The following is a 20,523-nucleotide window of genomic DNA, read 5'->3' as shown; positions in this document are numbered from 1 at the left end:
TCACTGAAAGCAGTTGTTTCTTTAGTGTAGTGGTTATCACGTTCGCCTAACACGCGAAAGGTCCCTGGTTCGAAACCAGGCAGAAACAGGACTCTTCTATCTTGATTCTGTCCCATCAAACACTAAATTTTCTACTAGTTGTTGTACTAAGACAAAATGCAATGTGTGCTTCCATGTGGATCGTATACCATGAGTTTATCAAGTTGTTTCTGTAGTGTAGTGGTTATCACGTTCGCCTAACACGCGAAAGGTCCCTGGTTCGAAACCAGGCAGAAACAGGCTTTTTCTGTCTTGATTCTGTCCCATCAAACTCTAAAGTTTCTATACGTTCTCGTACTAAGACAAAATGCAATATGTGCTTCCATGTGGGTCTTATGCAATCACTGAAAGCAGCTGTTTCTGTAGTGTAGTGGTTATCACGTGCGCCTAACACGCGAAAGGTCCCTGGTTCGAAACCAGACAGAAACAGAACTCTTCTATCTTGATTCTGTCCCATCAAACTGTACATTTTCTACAAGTTGTCGTACTAAGACAAAATGCAATATGTGCTTCCATGCGGATCGTATACAATGCTTTTATCAAGTTGTTTCTGTAGTGTAGTGGTTATCAGGTTCGCATAACACGCGAAAAGTCCCTGGTTTGAAACGAGGCAGAAACAAGACTTTTCTATCTTGATTCTGTCCCATCAAACTGTAAAGTTTCTACAAGTTCTCGTACTAAGACAAAATGCAATATGTACTTCCATGTGGGTCTTATGCAATCACTGAAAGCAGTTGTTTCTTTAGTGTAGTGGTTATCACGTTCGCCTCACACGCGAAAGGTACCTGGTTCGAAACCAGGCAGAAACAAGACTTTTCTATCTTGGTTCTGTCCCATCAAACTGTACATTTTCTACAAGTCGTCGTACTAAGACAAAATGCAATATGTGCTTCCATGCGGATCGTATACAATGCGTTTATCATGCTGTTTCTGTAGTGTAGTGGTTATCACGTTCGCCTAACACGCGAAAGGTCCTTGGTTTGAAACCAGGCAGAAACAGGCCTTTTCTATCTTAATTCTGTCCCATCAAACTGTACATTTTCTACAAGTTGTAGTACTAAGACAAAATGCAATATGTGCTTCCATGCGGATCGTATACAATGCGTTTATCAAGCTGTTTCTGTAGTGTAGTGGTTATCACGTTCGCCTAACACGCGAAAGGTCCCTGGTTCGAAACCAGGCAGAAACACGTTTTTCCTGTCTTGATTCTGTCCCATCAAACTGTACAGTTTCTACAAGTTCTTCTACTAAGACAAAATGCAATATGTGCTTCCATGTTGACCTAATGCAGTGACATAAACCAGTTGTTTCTGTAGTGTAGTGGTCATCACGTTCACCTAACACGCGAAAGGTCCCTGGTTCGAAACCAGGCAGAAACAGGACTCTCTTTCTATGTGCTTGATTCTGTCCTATCAAATATTACATTTTCTACAAGTTGTTGTACTAAGACAAAATGCAATATGTGCTTCTATGTGGATTGTATACCATGAGTTTATCAAGTTGTTTCTGTAGTGTAGTGGTTATCACGTTCGCCTAACACGCGAAAGGTCCCTGGTTCGAAACCAGGCAGAAACAGGAGTCTTCTATCTTGATTCTGTCCCATCAAACACTACATTTTCTACTAGTTGTTGTACTAAGACAAAATGCAATATGTGCTTCCATGTGGATCGTATACCATGAGTTTATCAAGTTGTTTCTGTAGTGTAGTGGTTATCACGTTCGCCTAACACGCGAAAGGTCCCTGGTTCGAAACCAGGCAGAAACAGGCTTTTTCTGTCTTGATTCTGTCCCATCAAACTGTAAATTTACTGCAAGTTCTCTTACTAAGACAAAATGCAATATGTGCTTCCATGTGGGCCTAATGCATTGAGTTAAACCAGTTGTTTCTGTAGTGTAGTGGTTATCACGTTCGCCTCACACGCGAAAGGTCCCTGGTTCGAAACCAGGCAGAAACAAGACTTTTCTATCTTGATTCTGTCCCATCAAACTGTACATTTTCTACTAGTTGTTGTACTAAGACAAAATGCAATATGTGCTTCCATGTGGATCGTATACCATGAGTTTATCAAGTTGTTTCTGTAGTGTAGTGGTTATCACGTTCGCCTAACGCGCGAAAGGTCCCTGTTTCGAAACCAGGCAGAAACAGGCTTTTTCTGTCTTGATTCTGTCCCATCAAACTGTAAATTTTCTGCAAGTTCTCTTACTAAGACAAAATGCAATATGTGCTTCCATGTGGGCCTAATGCATTGAGTTAAACCAGTTGTTTCTGTAGTGTAGTGGTTATCACGTTCGCCTCACACGCGAAAGGTCCCTGGTTCGAAACCAGGCAGAAACAAGACTTTTCTATCTTGATTCTGTCCCATCAAACTGTACATTTTCTACAAGTTGTCGTACTAAGACAAAATGCAATATGTGCTTCCATGCGGATCGTATACAATGCATTTATCAAGTTGTTTTTGCAGTGTAGTGGTTATCACGTTCGCCTCACACGCGAAAGGTCCCTGGTTCGAAACCAGGCAGAAACAGACTTTTTCTGTCTTGATTCTGTCCCATCAAACTGTAAAGTTTCTATAAGTTCTCGTACTAAGACAAAATGCAATATGTGCTTCCATGTGGGTCTTATGCAATCACTGAAAGCAGTTGTTTCTGTAGTGTAGTGGTTATCACGTTCGCCTAACACGCGAAAGGTCCCTGGTTCGAAACCAGGCAGAAACAGAACTCTTCTATCTTGATTCTGTCCCATCAAACTGTACATTTTCTACAAGTTGTCGTACTAAGACAAAATGCAATATGTGCTTCCATGCGGATCGTATACAATGCGTTGATCAAGTTGTTTCTGTAGTGTAGTGGTTATCAGGTTCGCCTAACACGCGAAAAGTCCCTGGTTCGAAACGAGGCAGAAACAAGACTTTTCTATCTTGATTCTGTCCCATCAAACTTTACATTTTCTACAAGTTCTCGTACTAAGACAAAATGCAATATGTGCTTCCATGTGGGTCTTATGCAATCACTGAAAGCAGTTGTTTCTTTAGTGTAGTGGATATCACGTTCGCCTAACACGCGAAAGGTCCTTGGTTCGAAACCAGGCTGAAACATGTTTTTCCTGTCTTGATTCTGTCCCATCAAACTGTACATTTTCTACAAGTTCTTGTACTAAGACAAAATGCAATATGTGCTTCCATATGGATCGTATACAATGAGTTTATCAAGTTGTTTCTGTAGTGTAGTGGTTATCACGTTCGCCTCACTCACAAAAGGTCCCTGGTTCGAAACCAGGCAGAAACAGGGCTTTTCTATCTTGATTCTGTCCCATCAAACTGTACAATTTCTACAAGTTCTCATACTAAGACAAAATGCAATATGTGCTTCCATGCGGATCGTATACAATGCATTTATCAAGTTGTTTCTGTAGTGTAGTGGTTATCACGTTCGCCTCACACGCGAAAGGTCCCTGGTTCGAAACCAGGCAGGAACAGGCTTTTTCTGTCTTGATTCTGTCCCATCAAACTTTAAAGTTTCTACAAGTTCTCTTACTAAGACAAAATGCAATATGTGCTTCCATGTGGGTCTTATGCAATCACTGAAAGCAGTTGTTTCTGTAGTGTAGTGGTTATCACGTTCGCCTAACATGCGAAAGGTCCCTGGTTCCAAACCAGGCAGAAACACGTTTTTCCTGTCTTGATTCTGTCCAATCAAACTGTACAGTTTCTACAAGTTGTCGTACTAAGACAAAATGCAATATGTGCTTCCATGCGGATCGTATACAATGCATTTATCAAGTTGTTTCTGTAGTGTAGTGGTTACCACGTTCGCTTCACACACGAAAGGTCCCTGGTTCGAAACCAGGCAGAAACAAGACTTTTCTATCTTGATTCTGTCCCATCAAACATTACATTTTCTACAAGTTCTTGTACTAAGACAAAATGCAATATTTGCTTCCATGTGGGTCTTATGCAATCACTGAAAGCAGTTGTTTTTGTAGTGTCGTGGTTATCACGTTCCCCTAACACGCGAAAGGTCCCTGGTTCGAAACCAGGCAGAAACAGAACTCTTCTATCTTGATTCTGTCCCATCAAACTGTACATTTTCTACAAGTTGTCGTACTAAGACAAAATGCAATATGTGCTTCCATGCGGATCGTATACAATGCGTTTATCAAGTTGTTTCTGTAGTGTAGTGGTTATCAGGTTCGCCTAACACGCGAAAAGTCCCTGGTTCGAAACGAGGCAGAAACAAGACTTTTCTATCTTGATTCTGTCCCATCAAACTGTAAAGTTTCTACAAGTTCTCGTACTAAGACAAAATGCAATATGTACTTCCATGTGGGTCTTATGCAATCACTGAAAGCAGTTGTTTTTTTAGTGTAGTGGTTATCACGTTCGCCTCACACGCGAAAGGTCCCTGGTTCGAAACCAGGCAGAAACAAGACTTTTCTATCTTGGTTCTGTCCCATCAAACTGTACATTTTCTACAAGTTGTCGTACTAAGACAAAATGCAATATGTGCTTCCATGCGGATCGTATACAATGCGTTTATCAAGCTGTTTCTGTAGTGTAGTGGTTATCACGTTCGCCTAACACGCGAAAGGTCCTTGGTTCGAAACCAGGCAGAAACAGGCCTTTTCTATCTTAATTCTGTCCCATCAAACTGTACATTTTCTACAAGTTGTAGTACTAAGACAAAATGCAATATGTGCTTCCATGCGGATCGTATACAATGCGTTTATCAAGCTGTTTCTTTAGTGTAGTGGTTATCACGTTCGCCTAACACGCGAAAGGTCCCTGGTTCGAAACCAGGCAGAAACACGTTTTTCCTGTCTTGATTCTGTCCCATCAAACTGTACAGTTTCTACAAGTTCTTCTACTAAGACAAAATGCAATATGTGCTTCCATGTTGACCTATAGCAGTGACATAAACCAGTTGTTTCGGTAGTGTAGTGGTTATCACGTTCACCTAACACGCGAAAGGTCCCTGGTTCGAAACCAGGCAGAAACAGGACTCTCTTTCTATGTGCTTGATTCTGTCCCATCAAATATGACATTTTCTACAAGTTGTTGTACTAAGACAAAATGCAATATGTGCTTCCATGTGGATTGTATACCATGAGTTTATCAAGTTGTTTCTGTAGTGTAGTGGTTATCACGTTCGCCTAACACGCGAAAGGTCCCTGTTTCGAAACCAGGCAGAAACAGGCTTTTTCTGTCTTGATTCTGTCCCATCAAACTGTAAAGTTTCTACAAGTTTTCGTACTAAGACAAAATGCAATATGTGCTTCCATGTGGGTCTTATGCAATCACTGAAAGCAGTTGTTTTTGTAGTGTAGTGGTTATCACGTTCGCCTAACATGCGAAAGGTCCCTGGTTCGAAACCAGGCAGAAACAGGACTCTTCTATCTTGATTCTGTCCCATCAAACACTACATTTTCTACTAGTTGTTGTACTAAGACAAAATGCAATATGTGCTTCCATGTGGATCGTATACCATGAGTTTATCAAGTTGTTTCTGTAGTGTAGTGGTTATCACGTTCGCCTAACACGCGAAAGGTCCCTGGTTCGAAACCAGGCAGAAACAGGCTTTTTCTGTCTTGATTCTGTCCCATCAAACTGTAAATTTTCTGCAAGTTCTCTTACTAAGACAAAATGCAATATGTGCTTCCATGTGGGCCTAATGCATTGAGTTAAACCAGTTGTTTCTGTAGTGTAGTGGTTATCACGTTCGCCTCACACGCGAAAGGTCCCTGGTTCGAAACCAGGCAGAAACAAGACTTTTCTATCTTGATTCTGTCCCATCAAACTGTACATTTTCTACAAGTAGTCGTACTAAGACAAAATGCAATATGTGCTTCCATGCGGATCGTATACAATGCATTTATCAAGTTGTTTTTGCAGTGTAGTGGTTATCACGTTCGCCTCACACGCGAAAGGTCCCTGGTTCGAAACCAGGCAGAAACAGACTTTTTCTGTCTTGATTCTGTCCCATCAAACTGTAAAGTTTCTATAAGTTCTCGTACTAAGACAAAATGCAATATGTGCTTCCATGTGGGTCTTATGCAATCACTGAAAGCAGTTGTTTCTGTAGTGTAGTGGTTATCACGTTCGCCTAACACGCGAAAGGTCCCTGGTTCGAAACCAGGCAGAAACAGAAGTCTTCTATCTTGATTCTGTCCCATCAAACTGTACATTTTCTACAAGTTGTCGTACTAAGACAAAATGCAATATGTGCTTCCATGCGGATCGTATACAATGCTTTTATCAAGTTGTTTCTGTAGTGTAGTGGTTATCAGGTTCGCCTAACACGCGAAAAGTCCCTGGTTCGAAACGAGGCAGAAACAAGACTTTTCTATCTTGATTCTGTCCCATCAAACTTTACATTTTCTACAAGTTCTCGTACTAAGACAAAATGCAATATGTGCTTCCATGTGGGTCTTATGCAATCACTGAAAGCAGTTGTTTCTTTAGTGTAGTGGATATCACGTTCGCCTAACACGCGAAAGGTCCTTGGTTCGAAACCAGGCTGAAACATGTTTTTCCTGTCTTGATTCTGTCCCATCAAACTGTACATTTTCTACAAGTTCTTGTACTAAGACAAAATGCAATATGTGCTTCCATATGGATCGTATACAATGAGTTTATCAAGTTGTTTCTGTAGTGTAGTGGTTATCACGTTCGCCTCACTCACAAAAGGTCCCTGGTTCGAAACCAGGCAGAAACAGGGCTTTTCTATCTTGATTCTGTCCCATCAAACTGTACAATTTCTACAAGTTCTCATACTAAGACAAAATGCAATATGTGCTTCCATGCGGATCGTATACAATGCATTTATCAAGTTGTTTCTGTAGTGTAGTGGTTATCACGTTCGCCTCACACGCGAAAGGTCCCTGGTTCGAAACCAGGCAGGAACAGGCTTTTTCTGTCTTGATTCTGTCCCATCAAACTGTAAAGTTTCTACAAGTTCTCTTACTAAGACAAAATGCAATATGTGCTTCCATGTGGGTCTTATGCAATCACTGAAAGCAGTTGTTTCTGTAGTGTAGTGGTTATCACGTTCGCCTAACACGCGAAAGGTCCCTGGTTCCAAACCAGGCAGAAACACGTTTTTCCTGTCTTGATTCTGTCCAATCAAACTGTACAGTTTCTACAAGTTGTCGTACTAAGACAAAATGCAATATGTGCTTCCATGCGGATCGTATACAATGCATTTATCAAGTTGTTTCTGTAGTGTAGTGGTTACCACGTTCGCTTCACACACGAAAGGTCCCTGGTTCGAAACCAGGCAGAAACAAGACTTTTCTATCTTGATTCTGTCCCATCAAACATTACATTTTCTACAAGTTCTTGTACTAAGACAAAATGCAATATTTGCTTCCATGTGGGTCTTATGCAATCACTGAAAGCAGTTGTTTTTGTAGTGTCGTGGTTATCACGTTCGCCTAACACGCGAAAGGTCCCTGGTTCGAAACCAGGCAGAAACAGAACTCTTCTATCTTGATTCTGTCCCATCAAACTGTACATTTTCTACAAGTTGTCGTACTAAGACAAAATGCAATATGTGCTTCCATGCGGATCGTATACAATGCGTTTATCAAGCTGTTTCTGTAGTGTAGTGGTTATCACGTTCGCCTAACACGCGAAAGGTCCTTGGTTCGAAACCAGGCAGAAACAGGCCTTTTCTATCTTAATTCTGTCCCATCAAACTGTACATTTTCTACAAGTTGTAGTACTAAGACAAAATGCAATATGTGCTTCCATGCGGATCGTATACAATGCGTTTATCAAGCTGTTTCTTTAGTGTAGTGGTTATCACGTTCGCCTAACACGCGAAAGGTCCCTGGTTCGAAACCAGGCAGAAACACGTTTTTCCTGTCTTGATTCTGTCCCATCAAACTGTACAGTTTCTACAAGTTCTTCTACTAAGACAAAATGCAATATGTGCTTCCATGTTGACCTATTGCAGTGACATAAACCAGTTGTTTCGGTAGTGTAGTGGTTATCACGTTCACCTAACACGCGAAAGGTCCCTGGTTCGAAACCAGGCAGAAACAGGACTCTCTTTCTATGTGCTTGATTCTGTCCCATCAAATATTACATTTTCTACAAGTTGTTGTACTAAGACAAAATGCAATATGTGCTTCCATGTGGATTGTATACCATGAGTTTATCAAGTTGTTTCTGTAGTGTAGTGGTTATCACGTTCGCCTAACACGCGAAAGGTCCCTGTTTCGAAACCAGGCAGAAACAGGCTTTTTCTGTCTTGATTCTGTCCCATCAAACTGTAAAGTTTCTACAAGTTTTCGTACTAAGACAAAATGCAATATGTGCTTCCATGTGGGTCTTATGCAATCACTGAAAGCAGTTGTTTTTGTAGTGTAGTGGTTATCACGTTCGCCTAACATGCGAAAGGTTCCTGGTTCGAAACCAGGCAGAAACAGGACTCTTCTATCTTGATTCTGTCCCATCAAACACTACATTTTCTACTAGTTGTTGTACTAAGACAAAATGCAATATGTGCTTCCATGTGGATCGTATACCATGAGTTTATCAAGTTGTTTCTGTAGTGTAGTGGTTATCACGTTCGCCTAACACGCGAAAGGTCCCTGGTTCGAAACCAGGCAGAAACAGGCTTTTTCTGTCTTGATTCTGTCCCATCAAACTGTAAATTTTCTGCAAGTTCTCTTACTAAGACAAAATGCAATATGTGCTTCCATGTGGGCCTAATGCATTGAGTTAAACCAGTTGTTTCTGTAGTGTAGTGGTTATCACGTTCGCCTCACACGCGAAAGGTCCCTGGTTCGAAACCAGGCAGAAACAAGACTTTTCTATCTTGATTCTGTCCCATCAAACTGTACATTTTCTACAAGTAGTCGTACTAAGACAAAATGCAATATGTGCTTCCATGCGGATCGTATACAATGCATTTATCAAGTTGTTTTTGCAGTGTAGTGGTTATCACGTTCGCCTCACACGCGAAAGGTCCCTGGTTCGAAACCAGGCAGAAACAGACTTTTTCTGTCTTGATTCTGTCCCATCAAACTGTAAAGTTTCTATAAGTTCTCGTACTAAGACAAAATGCAATATGTGCTTCCATGTGGGTCTTATGCAATCACTGAAAGCAGTTGTTTCTGTAGTGTAGTGGTTATCACGTTCGCCTAACACGCGAAAGGTCCCTGGTTCGAAACCAGGCAGAAACAGAACTCTTCTATCTTGATTCTGTCCCATCAAACTGTACATTTTCTACAAGTTGTCGTACTAAGACAAAATGCAATATGTGCTTCCATGCGGATCGTATACAATGCTTTTATCAAGTTGTTTCTGTAGTGTAGTGGTTATCAGGTTCGCCTAACACGCGAAAAGTCCCTGGTTCGAAACGAGGCAGAAACAAGACTTTTCTATCTTGATTCTGTCCCATCAAACTTTACATTTTCTACAAGTTCTCGTACTAAGACAAAATGCAATATGTGCTTCCATGTGGGTCTTATGCAATCACTGAAAGCAGTTGTTTCTTTAGTGTAGTGGATATCACGTTCGCCTAACACGCGAAAGGTCCTTGGTTCGAAACCAGGCTGAAACATGTTTTTCCTGTCTTGATTCTGTCCCATCAAACTGTACATTTTCTACAAGTTCTTGTACTAAGACAAAATGCAATATGTGCTTCCATATGGATCGTATACAATGAGTTTATCAAGTTGTTTCTGTAGTGTAGTGGTTATCACGTTCGCCTCACTCACAAAAGGTCCCTGGTTCGAAACCAGGCAGAAACAGGGCTTTTCTATCTTGATTCTGTCCCATCAAACTGTACAATTTCTACAAGTTCTCATACTAAGACAAAATGCAATATGTGCTTCCATGCGGATCGTATACAATGCATTTATCAAGTTGTTTCTGTAGTGTAGTGGTTATCACGTTCGCCTCACACGCGAAAGGTCCCTGGTTCGAAACCAGGCAGGAACAGGCTTTTTCTGTCTTGATTCTGTCCCATCAAACTGTAAAGTTTCTACAAGTTCTCTTACTAAGACAAAATGCAATATGTGCTTCCATGTGGGTCTTATGCAATCACTGAAAGCAGTTGTTTCTGTAGTGTAGTGGTTATCACGTTCGCCTAACACGCGAAAGGTCCCTGGTTCCAAACCAGGCAGAAACACGTTTTTCCTGTCTTGATTCTGTCCAATCAAACTGTACAGTTTCTACAAGTTGTCGTACTAAGACAAAATGCAATATGTGCTTCCATGCGGATCGTATACAATGCATTTATCAAGTTGTTTCTGTAGTGTAGTGGTTACCACGTTCGCTTCACACACGAAAGGTCCCTGGTTCGAAACCAGGCAGAAACAAGACTTTTCTATCTTGATTCTGTCCCATCAAACATTACATTTTCTACAAGTTCTTGTACTAAGACAAAATGCAATATTTGCTTCCATGTGGGTCTTATGCAATCACTGAAAGCAGTTGTTTTTGTAGTGTCGTGGTTATCACGTTCGCCTAACACGCGAAAGGTCCCTGGTTCGAAACCAGGCAGAAACAGAACTCTTCTATCTTGATTCTGTCCCATCAAACTGTACATTTTCTACAAGTTGTCGTACTAAGACAAAATGCAATATGTGCTTCCATGCGGATCGTATACAATGCGTTTATCAAGCTGTTTCTGTAGTGTAGTGGTTATCACGTTCGCCTAACACGCGAAAGGTCCTTGGTTCGAAACCAGGCAGAAACAGGCCTTTTCTATCTTAATTCTGTCCCATCAAACTGTACATTTTCTACAAGTTGTAGTACTAAGACAAAATGCAATATGTGCTTCCATGCGGATCGTATACAATGCGTTTATCAAGCTGTTTCTTTAGTGTAGTGGTTATCACGTTCGCCTAACACGCGAAAGGTCCCTGGTTCGAAACCAGGCAGAAACACGTTTTTCCTGTCTTGATTCTGTCCCATCAAACTGTACAGTTTCTACAAGTTCTTCTACTAAGACAAAATGCAATATGTGCTTCCATGTTGACCTATTGCAGTGACATAAACCAGTTGTTTCGGTAGTGTAGTGGTTATCACGTTCACCTAACACGCGAAAGGTCCCTGGTTCGAAACCAGGCAGAAACAGGACTCTCTTTCTATGTGCTTGATTCTGTCCCATCAAATATTACATTTTCTACAAGTTGTTGTACTAAGACAAAATGCAATATGTGCTTCCATGTGGATTGTATACCATGAGTTTATCAAGTTGTTTCTGTAGTGTAGTGGTTATCACGTTCGCCTAACACGCGAAAGGTCCCTGTTTCGAAACCAGGCAGAAACAGGCTTTTTCTGTCTTGATTCTGTCCCATCAAACTGTAAAGTTTCTACAAGTTTTCGTACTAAGACAAAATGCAATATGTGCTTCCATGTGGGTCTTATGCAATCACTGAAAGCAGTTGTTTTTGTAGTGTAGTGGTTATCACGTTCGCCTAACATGCGAAAGGTTCCTGGTTCGAAACCAGGCAGAAACAGGACTCTTCTATCTTGATTCTGTCCCATCAAACACTACATTTTCTACTAGTTGTTGTACTAAGACAAAATGCAATATGTGCTTCCATGTGGATCGTATACCATGAGTTTATCAAGTTGTTTCTGTAGTGTAGTGGTTATCACGTTCGCCTAACACGCGAAAGGTCCCTGGTTCGAAACCAGGCAGAAACAGGCTTTTTCTGTCTTGATTCTGTCCCATCAAACTGTAAATTTTCTGCAAGTTCTCTTACTAAGACAAAATGCAATATGTGCTTCCATGTGGGCCTAATGCATTGAGTTAAACCAGTTGTTTCTGTAGTGTAGTGGTTATCACGTTCGCCTCACACGCGAAAGGTCCCTGGTTCGAAACCAGGCAGAAACAAGACTTTTCTATCTTGATTCTGTCCCATCAAACTGTACATTTTCTACAAGTAGTCGTACTAAGACAAAATGCAATATGTGCTTCCATGCGGATCGTATACAATGCATTTATCAAGTTGTTTTTGCAGTGTAGTGGTTATCACGTTCGCCTCACACGCGAAAGGTCCCTGGTTCGAAACCAGGCAGAAACAGACTTTTTCTGTCTTGATTCTGTCCCATCAAACTGTAAAGTTTCTATAAGTTCTCGTACTAAGACAAAATGCAATATGTGCTTCCATGTGGGTCTTATGCAATCACTGAAAGCAGTTGTTTCTGTAGTGTAGTGGTTATCACGTTCGCCTAACACGCGAAAGGTCCCTGGTTCGAAACCAGGCAGAAACAGAACTCTTCTATCTTGATTCTGTCCCATCAAACTGTACATTTTCTACAAGTTGTCGTACTAAGACAAAATGCAATATGTGCTTCCATGCGGATCGTATACAATGCTTTTATCAAGTTGTTTCTGTAGTGTAGTGGTTATCAGGTTCGCCTAACACGCGAAAAGTCCCTGGTTCGAAACGAGGCAGAAACAAGACTTTTCTATCTTGATTCTGTCCCATCAAACTTTACATTTTCTACAAGTTCTCGTACTAAGACAAAATGCAATATGTGCTTCCATGTGGGTCTTATGCAATCACTGAAAGCAGTTGTTTCTTTAGTGTAGTGGATATCACGTTCGCCTAACACGCGAAAGGTCCTTGGTTCGAAACCAGGCTGAAACATGTTTTTCCTGTCTTGATTCTGTCCCATCAAACTGTACATTTTCTACAAGTTCTTGTACTAAGACAAAATGCAATATGTGCTTCCATATGGATCGTATACAATGAGTTTATCAAGTTGTTTCTGTAGTGTAGTGGTTATCACGTTCGCCTCACTCACAAAAGGTCCCTGGTTCGAAACCAGGCAGAAACAGGGCTTTTCTATCTTGATTCTGTCCCATCAAACTGTACAATTTCTACAAGTTCTCATACTAAGACAAAATGCAATATGTGCTTCCATGCGGATCGTATACAATGCATTTATCAAGTTGTTTCTGTAGTGTAGTGGTTATCACGTTCGCCTCACACGCGAAAGGTCCCTGGTTCGAAACCAGGCAGGAACAGGCTTTTTCTGTCTTGATTCTGTCCCATCAAACTGTAAAGTTTCTACAAGTTCTCTTACTAAGACAAAATGCAATATGTGCTTCCATGTGGGTCTTATGCAATCACTGAAAGCAGTTGTTTCTGTAGTGTAGTGGTTATCACGTTCGCCTAACACGCGAAAGGTCCCTGGTTCCAAACCAGGCAGAAACACGTTTTTCCTGTCTTGATTCTGTCCAATCAAACTGTACAGTTTCTACAAGTTGTCGTACTAAGACAAAATGCAATATGTGCTTCCATGCGGATCGTATACAATGCATTTATCAAGTTGTTTCTGTAGTGTAGTGGTTACCACGTTCGCTTCACACACGAAAGGTCCCTGGTTCGAAACCAGGCAGAAACAAGACTTTTCTATCTTGATTCTGTCCCATCAAACATTACATTTTCTACAAGTTCTTGTACTAAGACAAAATGCAATATTTGCTTCCATGTGGGTCTTATGCAATCACTGAAAGCAGTTGTTTTTGTAGTGTCGTGGTTATCACGTTCGCCTAACACGCGAAAGGTCCCTGGTTCGAAACCAGGCAGAAACAGAACTCTTCTATCTTGATTCTGTCCCATCAAACTGTACATTTTCTACAAGTTGTCGTACTAAGACAAAATGCAATATGTGCTTCCATGCGGATCGTATACAATGCGTTTATCAAGCTGTTTCTGTAGTGTAGTGGTTATCACGTTCGCCTAACACGCGAAAGGTCCTTGGTTCGAAACCAGGCAGAAACAGGCCTTTTCTATCTTAATTCTGTCCCATCAAACTGTACATTTTCTACAAGTTGTAGTACTAAGACAAAATGCAATATGTGCTTCCATGCGGATCGTATACAATGCGTTTATCAAGCTGTTTCTTTAGTGTAGTGGTTATCACGTTCGCCTAACACGCGAAAGGTCCCTGGTTCGAAACCAGGCAGAAACACGTTTTTCCTGTCTTGATTCTGTCCCATCAAACTGTACAGTTTCTACAAGTTCTTCTACTAAGACAAAATGCAATATGTGCTTCCATGTTGACCTATTGCAGTGACATAAACCAGTTGTTTCGGTAGTGTAGTGGTTATCACGTTCACCTAACACGCGAAAGGTCCCTGGTTCGAAACCAGGCAGAAACAGGACTCTCTTTCTATGTGCTTGATTCTGTCCCATCAAATATTACATTTTCTACAAGTTGTTGTACTAAGACAAAATGCAATATGTGCTTCCATGTGGATTGTATACCATGAGTTTATCAAGTTGTTTCTGTAGTGTAGTGGTTATCACGTTCGCCTAACACGCGAAAGGTCCCTGTTTCGAAACCAGGCAGAAACAGGCTTTTTCTGTCTTGATTCTGTCCCATCAAACTGTAAAGTTTCTACAAGTTTTCGTACTAAGACAAAATGCAATATGTGCTTCCATGTGGGTCTTATGCAATCACTGAAAGCAGTTGTTTTTGTAGTGTAGTGGTTATCACGTTCGCCTAACATGCGAAAGGTTCCTGGTTCGAAACCAGGCAGAAACAGGACTCTTCTATCTTGATTCTGTCCCATCAAACACTACATTTTCTACTAGTTGTTGTACTAAGACAAAATGCAATATGTGCTTCCATGTGGATCGTATACCATGAGTTTATCAAGTTGTTTCTGTAGTGTAGTGGTTATCACGTTCGCCTAACACGCGAAAGGTCCCTGGTTCGAAACCAGGCAGAAACAGGCTTTTTCTGTCTTGATTCTGTCCCATCAAACTGTAAATTTTCTGCAAGTTCTCTTACTAAGACAAAATGCAATATGTGCTTCCATGTGGGCCTAATGCATTGAGTTAAACCAGTTGTTTCTGTAGTGTAGTGGTTATCACGTTCGCCTCACACGCGAAAGGTCCCTGGTTCGAAACCAGGCAGAAACAAGACTTTTCTATCTTGATTCTGTCCCATCAAACTGTACATTTTCTACAAGTTGTCGTACTAAGACAAAATGCAATATGTGCTTCCATGCGGATCGTATACAATGCATTTATCAAGTTGTTTCTGTAGTGTAGTGGTTATCACGTTCGCCTCACTCGCGAAAGGTCCCTGGTTCGAAACCAGGCAGAAACAGACTTTTTCTGTCTTGATTCTGTCCCATCAAACTGTAACGTTTCTGTAAGTTCTCGTACTAAGACAAAATGCAATATGTGCTTCCATGTGGGTCTTATGCAATTACTGAAAGCAGTTGTTTCTGTAGTGTAGTGGTTATCACGTTCGCCTAACACGCGAAAGGTCCCTGGTTCGAAACCAGGCAGAAATAGAACTCTTCTATCTTGATTCTGTCCCATCAAACTGTACATTTTCTACAAGTTGTCGTACTAAGACAAAATGCAATATGTGCTTCCATGCGGATCGTATACAATGCGTTTATCAAGTTGTTTCTGTAGTGTAGTGGTTATCAGGTTCGCCTAACAAGCGAAAAGTCCCTGGTTCGAAACGAGGCAGAAACAAGACTTTTCTATCTTGATTCTGTCCCATCAAACTTTACATTTTCTACAAGTTCTCGTACTAAGACAAAATGCAATATGTGCTTCCATGTGGGTCTTATGCAATCACTGAAAGCAGTTGTTTCTTTAGTGTAGTGGATATCACGTTCGCCTAACACGCGAAAGGTCCTTGGTTCGAAACCAGGCTGAAACATGTTTTTCCTGTCTTGATTCTGTCCCATCAAACTGTACAGTTTCTACAAGTTCTTCTACTAAGACAAAATGCAATACGTGCTTCCATGTTGACCTAATGCAGTGACGTAAACCAGTTGTTTCTGTAGTGTAGTGGTTATCACGTTCGCCTAACACGCGAAAGGTCCCTGGTTCGAAACCAGGCAGAAACACGTTTTTCCTGTCTTGATTCTGTCCCATCAAACTGTACAGTTTCTACAAGTTGCCCTACTAAGACAAAATGCAATATTTGCTTCCATGTGGACCTAATGCAGTGAATAAAGCAGTTGTTTCTGTAGAGTTGTGGTTATCACGTTCGCCTCACACGCGAAAGGTACCTGGTTCGAAACCAGGCAGAAACAGGCCTTTTCTGTCTTGATTCTGTCCCATCAAACTGTACAGTGTCTACAAGTTCTCGTACTAAGACGAAAGGTCCCTGGTTCGAAACCAGGCAGAAACAAGCTTTTTCTATCTTGATTCTGTCCCATCACACTGTAAATTTTCTACAAGTTCTTGTACTAAGACAAAATGCAATATGTGATTCCATGTGGATCGTATACAATGAGTTTATCAAGTTGTTTCTGTAGTGTAGTGGTTATCACGTTTGCCTCACGCGTGAAAGTTCCCTGGTTCGAAACCAGGCAGGAACAGGCTTTTTCTGTCTTGATTCTGTCCCATCAAACTGTACAATTTCTACAAGTTCTCATACTAAGACAAAATGCAATATGTGCTTCCATGTGGACCTAATACAGTGAAAAAAAGCAGTTGTTTCTGTAGTGTAGTGGTTATCACGTTCGCCTCACACGCGAAAGGTCCCTGGTTCGAAACCAGGCAGAAACAGGCTTTTTCTGTCTTGATTCTGTCCCATCAAACTGTAAAGTTTCTACAAGTTCTCTTACTAAGACAAAATGCAATATTTGCTTCCATGTGGGTCTTATGCAATCACTGAAAGCAGTTGTTTCTGTATTGTAGTGGTTATCACGTTCGCCTAACACGCGAAAGGTCCCTGGTTCGAAACCAGGCAGAAACAGGACTCTCTTTCTATGTGCTTGATTCTGTCCCATCAAATATTACATTTTCTACAAGTTGTTGTACTAAGACAAAATACAATATGTGCTTCCATGTGGATTGTATACCATGAGTTTATCAAGTTGTTTCTGTAGTGTAGTGGTTATCACGTTCGCCTAACAAGGAAAGGTCCCTGTTTCGAAACCAGGCAGAAACAGGCTTTTTCTGTCTTGATTCTGTCCCATCAAACTGTAAAGTTTCTACAAGTTTTCGTACTAAGACAAAATGCAATATGTGCTTCCATGTGGGTCTCATGCAATCACTGAAAGCAGTAGTTTCTTTAGTGTAGTGGTTATCACGTTCGCCTAACATGCGAAAGGTCCCTGGTTCGAAACCAGGCAGAAACAGGACTCTTCTATCTTGATTCTGTCCCATCAAACACTACATTTTCTACTAGTTGTTGTACTAAGACAAAATGCAATATGTGCTTCCATGTGGGTCTTATGCAATCACTGAAAGCAGTTGTTTTTGTAGTGTAGTGGTTATCACGTTCGCCTAACATGCGAAAGGTCCCTGGTTCGAAACCAGGCAGAAACAGGACTCTTCTATCTTGATTCTGTCCCATCAAACACTACATTTTCTACTAGTTGTTGTACTAAGACAAAATGCAATATGTGCTTCCATGTGGATCGTATACCATGAGTTTATCAAGTTGTTTCTGTAGTGTAGTGGTTATCACGTTCGCCTAACACGCGAAAGGTCCCTGGTTCGAAACCAGGCAGAAACAAGACTTTTCTATCTTGATTCTGTCCCATCAAACTGTACATTTTCTACTAGTTGTTCTACTAAGACAAAATGCAATATGTGCTTCCATGTGGATCGTATACCATGAGTTTATCAAGTTGTTTCCGTAGTGTAGTGGTTATCACGTTCGCCTAACACGCGAAAGGACCCTGGTTCGAAACCAGGCAGAAACAGGCTTTTTCTGTCTTGATTCTGTCCCATCAAACTGTAGATTTTCTGCAAGTTCTCTTACTAAGACAAAATGCAATATGTGCTTCCATGTGGGCCTAATGCATTGAGTTAAACCAGTTGTTTCTGTATTGTAGTGGTTATCACGTTCGCCTAACACGCGAAAGGTCCCTGGTTCGAAACCAGGCAGAAACAGGACTCTCTTTCTATGTGCTTGATTCTGTCCCATCAAATATTACATTTTCTACAAGTTGTTGTACTAAGACAAAATGCAATATGTGCTTCTATGTGGATTGTATACCATGAGTTTATCAAGTTGTTTCTGTAGTGTAGTGGTTATCACGTTCGCCTAACAAGGAAAGGTCCCTGTTTCGAAACCAGGCAGAAACAGGCTTTTTCTGTCTTGATTCTGTCCCATCAAACTGTAAAGTTTCTACAAGTTTTCGTACTAAGACAAAATGCAATATGTGCTTCCATGTGGGTCTCATGCAATCACTGAAAGCAGTAGTTTCTTTAGTGTAGTGGTTATCACGTTCGCCTAACATGCGAAAGGTCCCTGGTTCGAAACCAGGCAGAAACAGGACTCTTCTATCTTGATTCTGTCCCATCAAACACTACATTTTCTACTAGTTGTTGTACTAAGACAAAATGCAATATGTGCTTCCATGTGGGTCTTATGCAATCACTGAAAGCAGTTGTTTTTGTAGTGTAGTGGTTATCACGTTCGCCTAACATGCGAAAGGTCCCTGGTTCGAAACCAGGCAGAAACAGGACTCTTCTATCTTGATTCTGTCCCATCAAACACTACATTTTCTACTAGTTGTTGTACTAAGACAAAATGCAATATGTGCTTCCATGTGGATCGTATACCATGAGTTTATCAAGTTGTTTCTGTAGTGTAGTGGTTATCACGTTCGCCTAACACGCGAAAGGTCCCTGGTTCGAAACCAGGCAGAAACAAGACTTTTCTATCTTGATTCTGTCCCATCAAACTGTACATTTTCTACTAGTTGTTCTACTAAGACAAAATGCAATATGTGCTTCCATGTGGATCGTATACCATGAGTTTATCAAGTTGTTTCCGTAGTGTAGTGGTTATCACGTTCGCCTAACACGCGAAAGGACCCTGGTTCGAAACCAGGCAGAAACAGGCTTTTTCTGTCTTGATTCTGTCCCATCAAACTGTAGATTTTCTGCAAGTTCTCTTACTAAGACAAAATGCAATATGTGCTTCCATGTGGGCCTAATGCATTGAGTTAAACCAGTTGTTTCTGTAGTGTAGTGGTTATCACGTTCGCCTCACACGCGAAAGGTCCCTGGTTCGAAACCAGGCAGAAACAAGACTTTTCTATCTTGATTCTGTCCCATCAAACTGTACATTTTCTACAAGTTGTCGCACTAAGACAAAATGCAATATGTGCTTCCATGCGGATCGTATACAATGCATTTATCAAGTTGTTTCTGTAGTGTAGTGGTTATCACGTTCGCCTCACACGCGAATGGTCCCTGGTTCGAAACCAGGCAGAAACAGACTTTTTCTGTCTTGATTCTGTCCCATCAAACTGTAACGTTTCTGTAAGTTCTCGTACTAAGACAAAATGCAATATGTGCTTCCATGTGGGTCTTATGCAATCACTGAAAGCAGTTGTTTCTGTAGTGTAGTGGTTATCACGTTCGCCTAACACGCGAAAGGTCCCTGGTTCGAAACCAGGCAGAAATAGAACTCTACTATCTTGATTCTGTCCCATCAAACTGTACATTTTCTACAAGTTGTCGTACTAAGACAAAATGCAATATGTGCTTCCATGCGGATCGTATACAATGCGTTTATCAAGTTGTTTCTGTAGTGTAGTGGTTATCAGGTTCGCCTAACACGCGAAAAGTCCCTGGTTCGAAACGAGGCAGAAACAAGACTTTTCTATCTTGATTCTGTCCCATCAAACTTTACATTTTCTACAAGTTCTCGTACTAAGACAAAATGCAATATGTGCTTCCATGTGGGTCTTATGCAATCACTGAAAGCAGTTGTTTCTTTAGTGTAGTGGATATCACGTTCGCCTAACACGCGAAAGGTCCTTGGTTCGAAACCAGGCTGAAACATGTTTTTCCTGTCTTGATTCTGTCCCATCAAACTGTACAGTTTCTACAAGTTCTCATACTAAGACAAAATGCAATATGTGCTTCCATGTGGACCTAATACAGTGAAAAAAAGCAGTTGTTTCTGTAGTGTAGTGGTTATCACGTTCGCCTCACACGCGAAAGGTCCCTGGTTCGAAACCAGGCAGAAACAGGCTTTTTCTGTCTTGATTCTGTCCCATCAAACTGTAAAGTTTCTACAAGTTCTCGTACTAAGACAAAATGCAATATGTACTTCCATGTGGGTCTTATGCAATCACTGAAAGCAGTTGTTTTTTTAGTGTAGTGGTTATCACGTTCGCCTCACACGCGAAAGGTCCCTGGTTCGAAACCAGGCAGAAACAAGACTTTTCTATCTTGGTTCTGTCCCATCAAACTGTACATTTTCTACAAGTTGTCGTACTAAGACAAAATGCAATATGTGCTTCCATGCGGATCGTATACAATGCGTTTATCAAGCTGTTTCTGTAGTGTAGTGGTTATCACGTTCGCCTAACACGCGAAAGGTCCTTGGTTCGAAACCAGGCAGAAACAGGCCTTTTCTATCTTAATTCTGTCCCATCAAACTGTACATTTTCTACAAGTTGTAGTACTAAGACAAAATGCAATATGTGCTTCCATGCGGATCGTATACAATGCGTTTATCAAGCTGTTTCTTTAGTGTAGTGGTTATCACGTTCGCCTAACACGCG

The 20,523-nt window shown here is 41.1% G+C and overlaps 62 non-coding genes across 62 annotated transcripts; all 62 read left to right on the top strand.

Annotated features, from left to right (window-relative positions):
• Positions 1 to 205: 205 nt before the first annotated feature.
• trnav-aac (transfer RNA valine (anticodon AAC)) lies at positions 206 to 278 on the top strand. Its single transcript has one exon. It is a non-coding gene; the product is annotated as a tRNA-Val (tRNA).
• Positions 279 to 775: 497 nt separating this feature from the next.
• trnav-cac (transfer RNA valine (anticodon CAC)) lies at positions 776 to 848 on the top strand. Its single transcript has one exon. It is a non-coding gene; the product is annotated as a tRNA-Val (tRNA).
• A 307-nt stretch (positions 849 to 1,155) lies between these two features.
• Positions 1,156 to 1,228, top strand: trnav-aac (transfer RNA valine (anticodon AAC)). Its single transcript has one exon. It is a non-coding gene; the product is annotated as a tRNA-Val (tRNA).
• A 117-nt stretch (positions 1,229 to 1,345) lies between these two features.
• trnav-aac (transfer RNA valine (anticodon AAC)) lies at positions 1,346 to 1,418 on the top strand. The gene has a single exon. It is a non-coding gene; the product is annotated as a tRNA-Val (tRNA).
• Positions 1,419 to 1,541: 123 nt separating this feature from the next.
• On the top strand, positions 1,542 to 1,614 carry trnav-aac (transfer RNA valine (anticodon AAC)). Its single transcript has one exon. It is a non-coding gene; the product is annotated as a tRNA-Val (tRNA).
• A 117-nt stretch (positions 1,615 to 1,731) lies between these two features.
• Positions 1,732 to 1,804, top strand: trnav-aac (transfer RNA valine (anticodon AAC)). The gene has a single exon. It is a non-coding gene; the product is annotated as a tRNA-Val (tRNA).
• Positions 1,805 to 1,921: 117 nt separating this feature from the next.
• trnav-cac (transfer RNA valine (anticodon CAC)) lies at positions 1,922 to 1,994 on the top strand. Its single transcript has one exon. It is a non-coding gene; the product is annotated as a tRNA-Val (tRNA).
• Positions 1,995 to 2,301: 307 nt separating this feature from the next.
• Positions 2,302 to 2,374, top strand: trnav-cac (transfer RNA valine (anticodon CAC)). The gene has a single exon. It is a non-coding gene; the product is annotated as a tRNA-Val (tRNA).
• Positions 2,375 to 2,491: 117 nt separating this feature from the next.
• trnav-cac (transfer RNA valine (anticodon CAC)) lies at positions 2,492 to 2,564 on the top strand. The gene has a single exon. It is a non-coding gene; the product is annotated as a tRNA-Val (tRNA).
• A 117-nt stretch (positions 2,565 to 2,681) lies between these two features.
• Positions 2,682 to 2,754, top strand: trnav-aac (transfer RNA valine (anticodon AAC)). The gene has a single exon. It is a non-coding gene; the product is annotated as a tRNA-Val (tRNA).
• A 687-nt stretch (positions 2,755 to 3,441) lies between these two features.
• trnav-cac (transfer RNA valine (anticodon CAC)) lies at positions 3,442 to 3,514 on the top strand. Its single transcript has one exon. It is a non-coding gene; the product is annotated as a tRNA-Val (tRNA).
• Positions 3,515 to 3,631: 117 nt separating this feature from the next.
• Positions 3,632 to 3,704, top strand: trnav-aac (transfer RNA valine (anticodon AAC)). Its single transcript has one exon. It is a non-coding gene; the product is annotated as a tRNA-Val (tRNA).
• Positions 3,705 to 3,821: 117 nt separating this feature from the next.
• On the top strand, positions 3,822 to 3,894 carry trnav-cac (transfer RNA valine (anticodon CAC)). The gene has a single exon. It is a non-coding gene; the product is annotated as a tRNA-Val (tRNA).
• Positions 3,895 to 4,391: 497 nt separating this feature from the next.
• On the top strand, positions 4,392 to 4,464 carry trnav-cac (transfer RNA valine (anticodon CAC)). The gene has a single exon. It is a non-coding gene; the product is annotated as a tRNA-Val (tRNA).
• A 117-nt stretch (positions 4,465 to 4,581) lies between these two features.
• On the top strand, positions 4,582 to 4,654 carry trnav-aac (transfer RNA valine (anticodon AAC)). The gene has a single exon. It is a non-coding gene; the product is annotated as a tRNA-Val (tRNA).
• Positions 4,655 to 5,347: 693 nt separating this feature from the next.
• Positions 5,348 to 5,420, top strand: trnav-aac (transfer RNA valine (anticodon AAC)). The gene has a single exon. It is a non-coding gene; the product is annotated as a tRNA-Val (tRNA).
• Positions 5,421 to 5,537: 117 nt separating this feature from the next.
• trnav-aac (transfer RNA valine (anticodon AAC)) lies at positions 5,538 to 5,610 on the top strand. Its single transcript has one exon. It is a non-coding gene; the product is annotated as a tRNA-Val (tRNA).
• Positions 5,611 to 5,727: 117 nt separating this feature from the next.
• On the top strand, positions 5,728 to 5,800 carry trnav-cac (transfer RNA valine (anticodon CAC)). The gene has a single exon. It is a non-coding gene; the product is annotated as a tRNA-Val (tRNA).
• A 117-nt stretch (positions 5,801 to 5,917) lies between these two features.
• trnav-cac (transfer RNA valine (anticodon CAC)) lies at positions 5,918 to 5,990 on the top strand. Its single transcript has one exon. It is a non-coding gene; the product is annotated as a tRNA-Val (tRNA).
• Positions 5,991 to 6,107: 117 nt separating this feature from the next.
• On the top strand, positions 6,108 to 6,180 carry trnav-aac (transfer RNA valine (anticodon AAC)). The gene has a single exon. It is a non-coding gene; the product is annotated as a tRNA-Val (tRNA).
• A 687-nt stretch (positions 6,181 to 6,867) lies between these two features.
• On the top strand, positions 6,868 to 6,940 carry trnav-cac (transfer RNA valine (anticodon CAC)). The gene has a single exon. It is a non-coding gene; the product is annotated as a tRNA-Val (tRNA).
• Positions 6,941 to 7,057: 117 nt separating this feature from the next.
• Positions 7,058 to 7,130, top strand: trnav-aac (transfer RNA valine (anticodon AAC)). Its single transcript has one exon. It is a non-coding gene; the product is annotated as a tRNA-Val (tRNA).
• A 117-nt stretch (positions 7,131 to 7,247) lies between these two features.
• On the top strand, positions 7,248 to 7,320 carry trnav-cac (transfer RNA valine (anticodon CAC)). The gene has a single exon. It is a non-coding gene; the product is annotated as a tRNA-Val (tRNA).
• Positions 7,321 to 7,627: 307 nt separating this feature from the next.
• trnav-aac (transfer RNA valine (anticodon AAC)) lies at positions 7,628 to 7,700 on the top strand. The gene has a single exon. It is a non-coding gene; the product is annotated as a tRNA-Val (tRNA).
• A 693-nt stretch (positions 7,701 to 8,393) lies between these two features.
• trnav-aac (transfer RNA valine (anticodon AAC)) lies at positions 8,394 to 8,466 on the top strand. The gene has a single exon. It is a non-coding gene; the product is annotated as a tRNA-Val (tRNA).
• A 117-nt stretch (positions 8,467 to 8,583) lies between these two features.
• On the top strand, positions 8,584 to 8,656 carry trnav-aac (transfer RNA valine (anticodon AAC)). Its single transcript has one exon. It is a non-coding gene; the product is annotated as a tRNA-Val (tRNA).
• A 117-nt stretch (positions 8,657 to 8,773) lies between these two features.
• Positions 8,774 to 8,846, top strand: trnav-cac (transfer RNA valine (anticodon CAC)). Its single transcript has one exon. It is a non-coding gene; the product is annotated as a tRNA-Val (tRNA).
• A 117-nt stretch (positions 8,847 to 8,963) lies between these two features.
• trnav-cac (transfer RNA valine (anticodon CAC)) lies at positions 8,964 to 9,036 on the top strand. Its single transcript has one exon. It is a non-coding gene; the product is annotated as a tRNA-Val (tRNA).
• A 117-nt stretch (positions 9,037 to 9,153) lies between these two features.
• On the top strand, positions 9,154 to 9,226 carry trnav-aac (transfer RNA valine (anticodon AAC)). The gene has a single exon. It is a non-coding gene; the product is annotated as a tRNA-Val (tRNA).
• A 687-nt stretch (positions 9,227 to 9,913) lies between these two features.
• On the top strand, positions 9,914 to 9,986 carry trnav-cac (transfer RNA valine (anticodon CAC)). The gene has a single exon. It is a non-coding gene; the product is annotated as a tRNA-Val (tRNA).
• Positions 9,987 to 10,103: 117 nt separating this feature from the next.
• On the top strand, positions 10,104 to 10,176 carry trnav-aac (transfer RNA valine (anticodon AAC)). Its single transcript has one exon. It is a non-coding gene; the product is annotated as a tRNA-Val (tRNA).
• Positions 10,177 to 10,293: 117 nt separating this feature from the next.
• trnav-cac (transfer RNA valine (anticodon CAC)) lies at positions 10,294 to 10,366 on the top strand. Its single transcript has one exon. It is a non-coding gene; the product is annotated as a tRNA-Val (tRNA).
• A 307-nt stretch (positions 10,367 to 10,673) lies between these two features.
• On the top strand, positions 10,674 to 10,746 carry trnav-aac (transfer RNA valine (anticodon AAC)). Its single transcript has one exon. It is a non-coding gene; the product is annotated as a tRNA-Val (tRNA).
• Positions 10,747 to 11,439: 693 nt separating this feature from the next.
• Positions 11,440 to 11,512, top strand: trnav-aac (transfer RNA valine (anticodon AAC)). The gene has a single exon. It is a non-coding gene; the product is annotated as a tRNA-Val (tRNA).
• A 117-nt stretch (positions 11,513 to 11,629) lies between these two features.
• On the top strand, positions 11,630 to 11,702 carry trnav-aac (transfer RNA valine (anticodon AAC)). Its single transcript has one exon. It is a non-coding gene; the product is annotated as a tRNA-Val (tRNA).
• A 117-nt stretch (positions 11,703 to 11,819) lies between these two features.
• On the top strand, positions 11,820 to 11,892 carry trnav-cac (transfer RNA valine (anticodon CAC)). The gene has a single exon. It is a non-coding gene; the product is annotated as a tRNA-Val (tRNA).
• A 117-nt stretch (positions 11,893 to 12,009) lies between these two features.
• Positions 12,010 to 12,082, top strand: trnav-cac (transfer RNA valine (anticodon CAC)). The gene has a single exon. It is a non-coding gene; the product is annotated as a tRNA-Val (tRNA).
• A 117-nt stretch (positions 12,083 to 12,199) lies between these two features.
• On the top strand, positions 12,200 to 12,272 carry trnav-aac (transfer RNA valine (anticodon AAC)). Its single transcript has one exon. It is a non-coding gene; the product is annotated as a tRNA-Val (tRNA).
• Positions 12,273 to 12,959: 687 nt separating this feature from the next.
• Positions 12,960 to 13,032, top strand: trnav-cac (transfer RNA valine (anticodon CAC)). The gene has a single exon. It is a non-coding gene; the product is annotated as a tRNA-Val (tRNA).
• A 117-nt stretch (positions 13,033 to 13,149) lies between these two features.
• trnav-aac (transfer RNA valine (anticodon AAC)) lies at positions 13,150 to 13,222 on the top strand. The gene has a single exon. It is a non-coding gene; the product is annotated as a tRNA-Val (tRNA).
• Positions 13,223 to 13,339: 117 nt separating this feature from the next.
• Positions 13,340 to 13,412, top strand: trnav-cac (transfer RNA valine (anticodon CAC)). Its single transcript has one exon. It is a non-coding gene; the product is annotated as a tRNA-Val (tRNA).
• A 307-nt stretch (positions 13,413 to 13,719) lies between these two features.
• trnav-aac (transfer RNA valine (anticodon AAC)) lies at positions 13,720 to 13,792 on the top strand. Its single transcript has one exon. It is a non-coding gene; the product is annotated as a tRNA-Val (tRNA).
• A 693-nt stretch (positions 13,793 to 14,485) lies between these two features.
• trnav-aac (transfer RNA valine (anticodon AAC)) lies at positions 14,486 to 14,558 on the top strand. The gene has a single exon. It is a non-coding gene; the product is annotated as a tRNA-Val (tRNA).
• Positions 14,559 to 14,675: 117 nt separating this feature from the next.
• On the top strand, positions 14,676 to 14,748 carry trnav-aac (transfer RNA valine (anticodon AAC)). The gene has a single exon. It is a non-coding gene; the product is annotated as a tRNA-Val (tRNA).
• Positions 14,749 to 14,865: 117 nt separating this feature from the next.
• trnav-cac (transfer RNA valine (anticodon CAC)) lies at positions 14,866 to 14,938 on the top strand. Its single transcript has one exon. It is a non-coding gene; the product is annotated as a tRNA-Val (tRNA).
• A 117-nt stretch (positions 14,939 to 15,055) lies between these two features.
• On the top strand, positions 15,056 to 15,128 carry trnav-cac (transfer RNA valine (anticodon CAC)). Its single transcript has one exon. It is a non-coding gene; the product is annotated as a tRNA-Val (tRNA).
• A 117-nt stretch (positions 15,129 to 15,245) lies between these two features.
• trnav-cac (transfer RNA valine (anticodon CAC)) lies at positions 15,246 to 15,318 on the top strand. The gene has a single exon. It is a non-coding gene; the product is annotated as a tRNA-Val (tRNA).
• A 497-nt stretch (positions 15,319 to 15,815) lies between these two features.
• trnav-aac (transfer RNA valine (anticodon AAC)) lies at positions 15,816 to 15,888 on the top strand. Its single transcript has one exon. It is a non-coding gene; the product is annotated as a tRNA-Val (tRNA).
• A 404-nt stretch (positions 15,889 to 16,292) lies between these two features.
• trnav-cac (transfer RNA valine (anticodon CAC)) lies at positions 16,293 to 16,365 on the top strand. The gene has a single exon. It is a non-coding gene; the product is annotated as a tRNA-Val (tRNA).
• A 117-nt stretch (positions 16,366 to 16,482) lies between these two features.
• On the top strand, positions 16,483 to 16,555 carry trnav-cac (transfer RNA valine (anticodon CAC)). Its single transcript has one exon. It is a non-coding gene; the product is annotated as a tRNA-Val (tRNA).
• Positions 16,556 to 17,247: 692 nt separating this feature from the next.
• On the top strand, positions 17,248 to 17,320 carry trnav-aac (transfer RNA valine (anticodon AAC)). The gene has a single exon. It is a non-coding gene; the product is annotated as a tRNA-Val (tRNA).
• A 117-nt stretch (positions 17,321 to 17,437) lies between these two features.
• trnav-cac (transfer RNA valine (anticodon CAC)) lies at positions 17,438 to 17,510 on the top strand. The gene has a single exon. It is a non-coding gene; the product is annotated as a tRNA-Val (tRNA).
• A 117-nt stretch (positions 17,511 to 17,627) lies between these two features.
• Positions 17,628 to 17,700, top strand: trnav-aac (transfer RNA valine (anticodon AAC)). Its single transcript has one exon. It is a non-coding gene; the product is annotated as a tRNA-Val (tRNA).
• Positions 17,701 to 18,392: 692 nt separating this feature from the next.
• trnav-cac (transfer RNA valine (anticodon CAC)) lies at positions 18,393 to 18,465 on the top strand. The gene has a single exon. It is a non-coding gene; the product is annotated as a tRNA-Val (tRNA).
• Positions 18,466 to 18,582: 117 nt separating this feature from the next.
• Positions 18,583 to 18,655, top strand: trnav-aac (transfer RNA valine (anticodon AAC)). The gene has a single exon. It is a non-coding gene; the product is annotated as a tRNA-Val (tRNA).
• Positions 18,656 to 18,772: 117 nt separating this feature from the next.
• On the top strand, positions 18,773 to 18,845 carry trnav-aac (transfer RNA valine (anticodon AAC)). Its single transcript has one exon. It is a non-coding gene; the product is annotated as a tRNA-Val (tRNA).
• A 117-nt stretch (positions 18,846 to 18,962) lies between these two features.
• On the top strand, positions 18,963 to 19,035 carry trnav-cac (transfer RNA valine (anticodon CAC)). Its single transcript has one exon. It is a non-coding gene; the product is annotated as a tRNA-Val (tRNA).
• Positions 19,036 to 19,152: 117 nt separating this feature from the next.
• On the top strand, positions 19,153 to 19,225 carry trnav-cac (transfer RNA valine (anticodon CAC)). Its single transcript has one exon. It is a non-coding gene; the product is annotated as a tRNA-Val (tRNA).
• Positions 19,226 to 19,342: 117 nt separating this feature from the next.
• trnav-aac (transfer RNA valine (anticodon AAC)) lies at positions 19,343 to 19,415 on the top strand. Its single transcript has one exon. It is a non-coding gene; the product is annotated as a tRNA-Val (tRNA).
• A 497-nt stretch (positions 19,416 to 19,912) lies between these two features.
• Positions 19,913 to 19,985, top strand: trnav-aac (transfer RNA valine (anticodon AAC)). Its single transcript has one exon. It is a non-coding gene; the product is annotated as a tRNA-Val (tRNA).
• A 117-nt stretch (positions 19,986 to 20,102) lies between these two features.
• trnav-cac (transfer RNA valine (anticodon CAC)) lies at positions 20,103 to 20,175 on the top strand. Its single transcript has one exon. It is a non-coding gene; the product is annotated as a tRNA-Val (tRNA).
• A 117-nt stretch (positions 20,176 to 20,292) lies between these two features.
• On the top strand, positions 20,293 to 20,365 carry trnav-aac (transfer RNA valine (anticodon AAC)). Its single transcript has one exon. It is a non-coding gene; the product is annotated as a tRNA-Val (tRNA).
• The last annotated feature ends 158 nt before the right edge of the window (positions 20,366 to 20,523 follow it).

This window comes from Astyanax mexicanus, chromosome 3 (genome assembly GCF_023375975.1).
Source record: "Astyanax mexicanus isolate ESR-SI-001 chromosome 3, AstMex3_surface, whole genome shotgun sequence".
NCBI classification, from domain to species: Eukaryota; Metazoa; Chordata; class Actinopteri; order Characiformes; family Acestrorhamphidae; genus Astyanax; species Astyanax mexicanus.
This window is presented reverse-complemented; position numbering and strand designations above follow the sequence as displayed.